Genomic DNA, 11,019 nt, shown 5'->3' on the forward strand with positions numbered 1-11,019 from the left:
TTTATCACAAAGGAGAATTTAACTGCATGCCAAAAAGGACAGTTTATGGAAGTTGGAAGGATACAGTGAGTATTTTTTTCACATAGTTAATTATTATAATACATTAAATATTTGAGTTGCTGCAGCAAATGCTCTTCCAATGATGCAAAACAATCAGCATCTGACAGTATAATTCTAGAATATTTTTTTAGACTTGTTTTATGTACTCTGTGCAGCCATGCAGGACAAAAGCATATTTTTTCTATACTGTTAGTTGCATGCTTTTACTATTCTGAAGACTAGACCACTATGCTGAGAAGAGACAAGGGATGCAGTCTCATGATGAAGTAATTTCAAAGAGTAGAATTTTCTCTTTTTAATCTGGGATGGGCATCCATCAAAGGCAAATGATGGATGTGGAATGAGGCTCTGTGCTGGTTTACGTGGTGTCTCTGCTAGAGGGAATCATCCTCTGCATCAGGAAAAGGGCTTTTAGCTTTTGCTCTACTCCATCGCTCCATTTCTTTGATACAGTGGCCAAACTGAAGCTCTTCTCCAGGGTTTTCATATCCAGTGAAATCCTGACCCTTGAAATCTATAACAAATCTGTCCCAGACATAACTCTCCCAAGACCTGCAAAGTTGGCTTCTCTTGCTGAGAGAGAGCCTCCAATAAGACTCTTTAAGGAACATCTCTGGTATTTTTTTGCTTCTGCTTTTCCTTGGGTGTATCTGCAAATAGAAATGGACCAATACTGCACATATAATGTACGACTGGTCCCTGACAATTTCAACTGCAGCATCCTTGGAAGGGCATAAAAATATCCAGAGGTTAAATAATCTTTTTGTTGTTGTTGTTTTCTGGGTTTTTTTTGTTTTGTTTTGTTTAGGTTTGGTGGTTTTGGGGTTTTTTTTTGTTAAGATCACTCAAAAATTAAACAGAAAATTTCCAGCCAGAACAAGCTCTTAAATTTTCATAATTTTATGCCAAATTATTGAAAGTCTTGGCTCCGAGTGCAGGCTTTTCCACTGGAAGACTCTTCTTGTCTTAAAATTAGGACTTTCAATATGAAAAAACATGTTAATGCACCATGAATGAGAGGTGCAAAATACTGCCTGCCCATGGTTCTTTCCACCTCACCTTCAGTAGCAGCAATTTAAAAAAATAAAGGAATTTTTTTTGGGAAGTAGTCTATTAGAGTGGAAACTAATTCTCTGATTGCCATGGAGGCTAATAACAGGAAAGCACTGTTTTGTTTTATTTGGTTGTCTGAAACTGCAGATCCCTTCAGACATCTTTACTGCTCTACAGGAAGCAATAATGATAATTTGAGGATGAATGGATAACATCACTCATGGCTGTAGGGCTGCAAAGTTCCCAGGATAAAGACATATAAATAAACAAATGGAAATGTGGGAGATGGTAAGATCTCAGTTTGCAAGCTGGGAAGGGGAGCATGCTGATAACCCCAACTGAGGTACTGGTAGGACCAAACTTATATTTTAAAAACTCTGTGCACATGGTGAGATTACCAAGACAGAAGAACACAGATCTTTGGTATCAAAACCACTGAATATTGCAGGGCTTCAGTAACATCAAGTGACAGAATTCTTGAAAACTTTGGAAACGAACGAACCAAAAAAATCAGTTTTCTGTGGTCAAAAGCATTTGAACAAAAGTTAGGCACCTGATCACGTTCGGGGCTCAGGGACACACTACTGCCTTAATTTTTTGTTGTAAATGGAAACTTTAAAAGTGAAGATGGGAGTATAGGTGGGATCAGTACTGCCTGGTGGCGTTTTGACCAAAACCAAGGTTCAATATATTTGTTTTCATAATGCCACTTCTCCATGTCAATCAGTACAATCTCACAAACTGGTAAGGAGAAAACCTGAGCAAATGTAGACAGAAGGCAGCTTGGAAAACACTTTTAAAGATGGGAACCATGTTCTCAGAAAGCTTTATCCTAACCTTAGACCTTTTCAAGTTCATGACTGAGTCCTCTGAAACTCCTGTGCTCAGCTAACCATGATGGCAAATAATGTGTAGGAGGAAACACTTTATCAGCCGGGAGAGGCTGGTGGAAGACACGGGAGCTGAGTTGTGTTCTACATCTTTGTTTGCACATAACAGCACCATTCTCTGAGAAAAAATAAAAAGGCTTTAATTTCTTTTCAAGTAGGTTATTTTGAGCAGGTTATTTTGAAGAAGCTGGGAGACTGCCTGGGGTGTCTGTTTCAACATTGCTGAAATTTCAGTGCCTCACAGTAGAATTAAAAGTGACCCTCCATTATTAAGGAGTCAAGGACTGGAATAGGAAATCAAAGAGTTCCCCTTTCTGCTAGGAGGGAAACATGCTTTCTCATTTAGAGGAAACAGAAGGAGGGAATTGGGTTTCCATAGTGATTCATGAGGAAAGGACATGGTTACCTGGAAACAGGACTGCTCCCATCCACTGAAAAAACCTTTCTTATATTTGTTTATTAGTGAGAGATCAAAGTCAGCTCTTCACTCACACAGGAGTCGGAGGTTGGACCCAGAGCAGGTGCTCTGCATCTGATTTGAGCACAAGCAAGTAGAGGGAGACACTGAAAACTTTCAACAGGACTTCCACCAGCTAGAAATTACTATTTCTGTTTGTAAATCTAATCTTTATTGTCAAAGGCTTCAGAAAAGTGGTCACTAATTTGGAATGATTGCTGGAGTCACTGCCATCTGCGGCTGCATGAGCCATGACAGCATTTCGTACAGGCAGGCAGCTGTACCTGGGGAGGAAAATCTGTCTTGAGCCTTTGCAGTTGTACTCTACAGACATTCACAGAGCCCACGCTGCCACCTGCTCCCCTCCTCGTGACCCTTCCCTCCTTGCACCAGGGGCTTGGTGGGTCCTTCACTTCTCTGAGCAGAAGAATCAAGGAAGAAAGATTTTGAAAGACTACAGTGGGGATCTAAGGGAATAACTGGAACTTCTGGTTATCTGTGAGTTGCAAGTACTACCCAAGCATGTGAGTCAATGCAGGCAGGCAGCCAGAACAACCACAAAACTGCAGCTCAAATGCAAAGAGTCAATTTATTTCTTTACCTCTGTCACCAGAGAATCCCAAAGCAGCACCTGAGTGGAGACACACAAGTGGAAATGCTGGTGTTGTTGGGCTCAGTCCATCCCAGCTGTTGGCACCCCTTCACCAAGGATGAGTTGTTTTCCACCATGTGGTGACCTCTCTGTTCTTTTTATGATCTCTGAGCTTGGATCTGCTCTCTCCTGAAACAGGGAGCTCAGGCATGTCTGTGAGAGGGCCTCTGAGCCTCTCCAAACACCTGTGTTAGGTCTACACAGAGATTCTGCTTCTCAAAGCAGCCAGAGTCTGAACAGCAATCAGCACAATGGATGGGGTTTCCCACACTGTTGTCCTCCAGGTCTTGGCATTCCCAGCTGCAATGTCACTCAGCAAGCCTACCATCGTCCTTAACATTCTTCTGGTTTTACCCTTTTCCTCACAACACCAAGCATGTTTACCTTCACAAAGAATTTCATTCAAAGCACAGAAATATTTCTAGAGATCTTGGTAAGACTCCTATATGTCCAAGAAAACATGGGTTTATAGCTAAACCTCTGGACTATACCTCAGTTTCTAACTTTTCCATAAAGCTGCTCAAGCACAGTCCTTGCAATACCTTAGTGTATTTAGGGAATTTTCTTCCTCTGTTAGAGACAATAAACTGTGCTGCTTTTCAGAATAAAGTCCTTCTTTCGGAACAAAGTAATAAAAAAAAAAAAGTAAAGGATCAGGCAGATACCTATTTCCATAAACTCCTTCTAAAAAAGCTGCAAACAAGAACTGAAATTAGAACTGCAGACATAACCCTCTGATCAGTCACAAAAAGGGTCATCAGAACATTCTGGAGGGAAAGCACTCAAACACTTTTTGGCTAAAGAAAATAGCAAGGCTCAAAATCTGTGCCTCAAAAGCTTGTTTTGATATTTCTTGCTATGAATTTTAAGAAAAATACTTTAAACTCAAAGGCATGAGTTTGTGTCTCTTTTCCAATGTTATTGCCTAAGCCATGCTTGGAGGGTTGGTTGCTCTGGTACCATCAGCTCCAGCATAAGGGAGGTCAGAGGTTGGCCATAGGGGGCTGCAGGGTGCTGTAGGATCTGACCTCCTCTGCTTACGTGAGGGGTGTTTTATCCATGGGCTGTCACAGGAGACCCTAAAAATCCTTCTAGTCTAGTGTTTCCTTGCAATCCTGCTATCATTTTGTCAGCATGGCAGTGAAGGTATGGAAAGTGGAATAATGATTTTAAGTCTTTTAAACTGGAAAGGAGCAGGAATACAGGTCCTGCTGTGAGTGAGTGCTTCACCTGTAGTGTGATGGAGCTGCATCCAGACTCTGTGCCTTCAAAGAAAGGTCAAACCTTTTATCAGCACTCAAAGGAAAAGTGAGAGTCACTGGAGAAAATGATACATTGTGCATCCTGCCCTTACCCAGGTACTTATCTGTGGATACTCATCTGTGCCCATATCTGAGGAGAAAAAGGGTTTTACACATGTTCCTCTTGAAGGTGTTGCCCATTAGTTTTCTGCAGGGCCTGTCACAGAATGTGCTGCCTACCCTGAATCCTGGGCATGCACTTGCTTCATTCTCTTGAGCCCTTACACAGGGAACTTCTTCTCTTAACACAGCCTTGGTAACTCTTCTGCAGCCAGGCACCAAATATCCATGCTCAGAGACAGCTTTAACCTTACATGCTGCAAAACTGGGGAGGTGGATGTCTCTGCTGTGTCTCAAAGGTACCAATCTACAATATCTTTCTTAACCACAATTCTAGCTTCTGTCTTGCTTCTGGCAGCTGATTCTTTCCCATGCTAAAAAGAACTAACCTAAAGAATTAGAGGGGTACAATGAAAGATCTTGGCTGAGATCTGAGGAATGCTCAGACCTCAGAGTCTATTGCCATTTTATGACCAATACAAACATGAAGTGGTAGTTAGGCACCTACTTGCCCTACAGATGCCTAATTCATCTTTTGGATCCCAGAAAAAACCTGAAAAAATCAGCCTAATATCTGTACTTCTTCTATTTATACAAAAACCTCCACAAGGCATAGAAGAGACCCCTCCCTCTTTCTGTCACCCTGTGTTTATTAAATAATAGGGAAAAATAGAAAAAAAATCTCCAGGGCCACATTAGTAAGTTGGGATTCTGGGCAGAGATAAAAGATGCCTTCTGCATTTCATCCCTTACTCCTGGGTCTTTGTTTGGCGGTTGCTTAGGGATCAAGTAATTAAGTTGTTTTCACATCTCCACAGAGACCCTAACTCAGGATCAGTACTCAATAAAAGCATGGCAGTAATGAAGGCTCAAGAATTTTGAAGCCTTGGTGACAAGGTGATTTATCCAAGGTGCCACAGAAGTGCAGTCAAAGAAGAGGCTGTTGCACCTGTGACTACAATCTCACTGTGCCACATACTCCCAGTGTGAGGCCCCAGTCCTGACCTGTTACACTGGTTACCAATTCCTTGTAGAAACATACATGTGTGGCCCAGAGCTTGACACATGCTGGTTTTCTTTATGATACTCAATTTAGACATGGGAGAACAGCAAATTTTTGAAAACTGGTGCCCCATAATTAACTGGTCTTCAGAGGAAAATGACCCTCAGAAATGGGAGGAAAATGGTTTAGCTTAAAGAAAGAAGCAGCAGCTAAGAAAACGGGCTGAAAAAAGGCAGCAGCTGAGCAGCAGGGTAAGGCACTTTTCCAGTCTGGGAAACATCCCCCCCCCCCCCCACCACCACCAAGCATCATCCAGTGTATAATCAGAAACAGAAGCCAAGCACTGGGAATCTTCTTATAAAGGGATAAGGTTCCCAATTTGAACAGCAGGTGGAAGAAAGAAGGTGTCCACTTAATTTTCAGCTTATTACTTCAAAACTCTGTCAGCCCTGATCATGTGGGTAGCTGAGACCTTGGGCAGCTGTAGCCACCAGTGCTGACTACTTGGTCTCATCTCCTTTGAGGAAATATTTAGGGTCATCTTGTGTTTTTCAGTGTTCTAATTCTCTGGGAGCCAGGCTGTGCAGATTGTGCTTAACATTAACTTTAATGCCATTTCTTGTCAGTTCAGTTAAATGAGGAAAGAAGGTAAGCCTGTGATTGTGAGCTGGTTTCACCTGGGAGACTGTTTGCCTCAGGTTCTAATTTCAGAATCAGCCTTAATTCAATATATTCTTTTTGATATCTGATTTTTAAATCCTTCTGAAACAAACAGAAAAAACCAAGTATCTATCTGGCTGTATAATTAAGAAAATTAATCAGATTGAGCTCTGGAGCACTATTAACTACTTGCTCTATTACACAGTTTTCTGGTAATTTACAAGAGCTCCTTTATCCTATAATTATTAACTTCTTTGTTTGTTTATTAAGAAAAACTCTACCACACAATATGTCTCAGACATATTCTTATAGCAATCACTTTCCTAGAACAACTTTATGCTCCAAAATGGAAATATTTCCATTTATTTGCTTAAAGATATGCTTATGTGCAAACCATTCACAATTACTTTTCTTTTGGCAGAGATAAAAAAGGTTTTAGGTTGAGTACTAACAGTATTTACTTAAATGTATATCATTACATATTTATTTGTAGATGTGTATTTGTGCCTTAGGAAGTCTCCTAAATAGTTTCTTTAGTACCCTAATATGGTTTAAAACCTTGTTAACCTCCCATTACTATAAACAAAGGCTGTTATTTTCTTTAAGTATTTTTCCTTCCAGTATCACCCAAGAAGAGAACACTTTGTTCTTGTTCTTTGTTCACTTTGTATGTGAGAAGTATGTGCTACTCCTAGTGCGTTTCTGCATTCTTCCAGAGTCACTGCAACTCAGTGATAAGGATGCCATTTATTTTTAATTTATTCAGTTTACTGTTGAGTCATAGCCAGGGTTTGATTTTTCTTCCAGTGAGGCAAATTGGCAGGGATTAGAAAAACACAGGTTCTTAGAAAAATAAGTAACCCCAAGAACTTTGACAATTTCTACAGGCCTCACCACCACCACTGCTAAGTGTGTAACTCTGAAATAACCGTGTCTGAAAGCTTTGGGCAGATACAGCCACAAAAGTCATTACTGTCACTCAGACCCTTTGGAGCTAACACAAGACAAATTCTGTGTGCATCAGTTCCTGAAGGTGTTATCTGCTAATCGATTCCCTCAGCACAATGTCAGGCTTTGAGTTTAGTCCCCAGTCCCTGGTTCTTTTCATATCAGGCAGCAGCACAGCACTGGGGATGCAGAGAGGATGTGTGCGGAGCAGAGTACACAGGGTACAAAAGGGCATCTCAGATGTTTGAGCACAGGAAAATGGAATTTGTTCTTTCAGCTGGTAGCTAATGAAAAAAAAAAAAAAAGGAAAAGTTATATTTCTCTCTGTCTGAATAGAAGAACACAAAGAAACTTGAGGTAAAATGTCCAAAGCTGCATCTTTGAGGTGTTTCACAAAGAAAGAAAAAGACATTTTGTAAGAGGTATTACTGTTGATATAGTCCAGGATTCTCTCTGCAATGTCTTCTTCAGCTCCAGCCATCCTTTTTGCTGAGTGCTAATTCCTCTTTCCTCAGAAACAGCTCCACTATTTGTATTGACTCGTGAGACATCACATCAGCAGCTGCTGCAGCAGACTGAATAATTAGAGTAGCATAAACAGGCACTTCCTCCCTGATCCATATTTATGGAACAGTCAAGCTTCAGACTTCCTTAAAAGGCTTGTGTTCCTAAGCAGGAGGGATTGCAGTGCCTGCACTGCCTTCAAAGGTACGTGGACTTGCCAACACCCACTTTGTAGGTTCAACCTACTCCTGACAAAGCTCCTTACACTTTGAACCCCAAAGTGATCTTTTATTCCATCTTTGATGTGGGCAGCTTCTGCCTTGGGCTGCTATGGTAGTGTTTTAGGGAGGCACACCTCCAAGTATCTGCATGTAGAAAAGATGTGCTGCACAACAGAGCAGCTGCAGCAAAGCCAGGATCCACACCTATAGAGAGGTGAGCAGGGTAGGATGGTCCAGGATTCACTGGAAACTGTGGTATATTTTAAGTGTTATCTGCCACTATGTGCTCTGAACCTGAATTCCATGCTTCTTGCAAGCACTGGTAACACCCCTAAGTTCCATTAAAGCTCCTCTTTACAGACAGGATGCAGACAAGAATAATGTCAGATCAGCAGCGGCCATTAGCGCATTGCTAATGCCTTCCTGCACTTTTCTTTATACAGAGATAGCTGGATTTGTTCCTCTTTCCCAGCTTTGTCTGAGCACAGTGCAAAGTTCCAGGGTGCCACAGAATTATCAAAAGGCAGTCAAGATTTGCTGAGTGGTCACAGATCTTTTATAACACAGCAACTTCATGGTTCTTCCTGTCCTGAAATTTCTGAACAAATATTAATTAAGGAAAGTTTCCTTTTTACAGTGCAATGGGCCAGAAGCAGAGGGACAGGCCCTGATTTCTACTGTGTGACCAGGGACAGGACCCAAGAGAATGACTCGGGGGGAGGGTTAGGTTGGATATCTGGAAAAATTTCTTCCCCCAGAGGGTGGTGGGGCACTGAACAGGCTCCCTAGGGAATGGTCACGGCCCTGCGATTGTCAGAGCTCCAGAAGCATTTGGACAGCGCTCTCAGGGATGCACAGGGTGGGATTGTTGGAATGTTTGTGCAGGGAGAGGAGATGGACTGGATGATCCTTGTGGGCCCCTTCTAGCTCAGGATATTCTGTGATATGTGGGTTTGATACATTGTCCTCATGAGCACAGTTTTCTGCTTTTGTTTTTCACATAATTTACAGCTCCCCAGTGAGCAGGCTGCAATAAGCAATGAAAGAAAAGATGCTCAAGTGTGCTAAGTGTTTCACAAAAGAAGCGGGGTGGGGAAGGGCAACCTGAAAAAAATATCCAGATGTAATCAGAACAGAGTGGTGGTTTTGACACGGTATCAGTAACTCCTCTTATTTTGAGAAGATATTCAGATGTAATCAGGCTCCAGGCCACAGAGAATCAGAACTAATAACTGATGCAAATGTTTGCAGGCTGGGGATGTAATATTCTCAGGGTCTCTTTTGTCTGTTAAGTGTGAGGGCAGCCTCACAGAGACGGCAAAGGCTTTGAAAGGTCAGAGTACTATGGTGATAAAAACTACCTACTTGCAACTGATGAACTTTCCTTCTTACTTTTTGTGTAAGAGTTTACTTTCCTTATGATCCATTTAGCTCCCCCACTTTCTGTAAAAAAAACCACCGCACTTGTTAAATACTGAGGTGGAACATTCCTGAAAAGCTTGTTTATGTGGGGTTGATTTCAAGGACTGAATTTGTGATTGCACTCAAATCTGCCCACTAAAGCACTGATGACTCTCAGTCATTAGTCGGAGCTTCTGCGGTCTCACACCTGACACCTGTGACTCAATCACTTCTAGAGAACAAAACACTGTCATTAAATAGTTTCAAAGATCTTGATTTGACAACATTTTTACAGATGTGAAAATCTGCAATAGAAATAAATGTCAAGAAGCAAACTTCACGTTCTGTTTATCACATTATTTGGGGCTTTTGGTGGGCTCTTTTATGCTCCATCCCCTGCTGGTAGCAGCTGTTATTTAGGAGAGCTTAAAATCCCAAGAGAAATCAGGGTCCCTCCGTTGATTCCAGCCTATCAGAATATTGACAGGTCAAGTAATAAACACAGAAACCACGTATTCCATATTCTGTTGCTTATATAATGATTGTTTCCCATGCTCTTTTGACCATTCCCACTAGCACTGCTGCATCAACTTCATTCCTTCCAAGGGATATTAAATAAAGTGAATGAGATGAATGTGGATGATGAGAAGTAGAATGAGAATGTGAGAGAAAGAAGAATCAATTCAGTTAATAATGGATAACAAATAGGAGTAAAAAAGAAGCTTCATAGTTGCAAGGGACATCAAATTCAGAAAACAGCCTGAAGAGGAATAATGGGGGTACCAGGCCTTGTGAAATATGATTATGTTCCTGTAATCTAGAGGAAGCAAACAACAATAGAACTTGAAAAGAAAGGTCAGAATATGACTTTGGCCTTCTACCACAGAGCTCTGCAGGAAAGGACGTGGAACTGGGCAAAAGAATACACTGGCAAACCCTCTTGGAGTTGTTGTTGGTTTGCTGGGAGAGACGAATTAAGTCCTTTAGCTTTTCACCAAGTGGATTTCCTAAGAAAATGAAGTTTGCACAGCTCTGTTCCCTTTGCCCAACACCTCATGAATTTCCTTGGTCATCTTCCAGCATGGTGACAGAGAGGAGACTAGAAAGATGCTGCATCCCCTAATTCATGAATGCAGTTGTGTTGTGTTGTGTTGAAGAAAATCCTACAACTCCAGCCTCTGACTGAATACCCAAGTATGATTTCAATGCCAGAGAAGAAACTAGGTATTACAGACAGATGTTAAGGTGTGGCCACCCACAGAAGTATTTTTTCTTTCTATCCTTAATTTTCATCCACCTGTCCTTCTTATCTAGATTTGAGTCCACTGAGACACCTGACTGCTGTTTTGTCTTTAGACCACAGCATTGCTGGGAGCTCCAGTCTGCCCAGATCTTCCCCGTGATTCATCTCATAACACAAAAATATGTTCACCTCACCCAAGAAGTAATATAATTTCACTAAAAAATAACATTATTTATAGAAAACACACAGCACAAGAAACAAACACACCAGAACCTTGGAGTGAGAAATAGAAAGAATTCTAAGTATTCATGAGTGAGACTGTCTCCCAAATTCATTTCACAGATGTGGCAATTATGTCCAAATAATTTAGCACACCTTGAAAGCCTGGTGACCTGCTTCCTCCATGACTTCAGCCACAATGCTCAGTGTTGTGCTATTGTAAAAACTTTGTGAAAATCAAATTGATGAGTCTGTTCTTATTAGAATTAAACGGCCATCCCTGGAGGTAATTGAAGGGCTGGTATGGGCATTCTGCGTTTCCTTCACAGATCTAGGAACTGGGTTAG

At 41.4% G+C, this 11,019-nt stretch overlaps 1 long non-coding RNA gene across 1 annotated transcript in view; it reads left to right on the forward strand.

Annotated features, from left to right (window-relative positions):
• Nucleotides 1-11,019, forward strand: part of LOC135300766 (uncharacterized) — a 55,419-nt gene that overhangs the window by 15,575 nt on the left and 28,825 nt on the right. The gene's annotated exons all lie outside the window — the stretch shown is intronic.

Source organism: Passer domesticus, chromosome 5 (assembly GCF_036417665.1).
Source record: "Passer domesticus isolate bPasDom1 chromosome 5, bPasDom1.hap1, whole genome shotgun sequence".
Lineage (NCBI taxonomy): Eukaryota > Metazoa > Chordata > Aves > Passeriformes > Passeridae > Passer > Passer domesticus.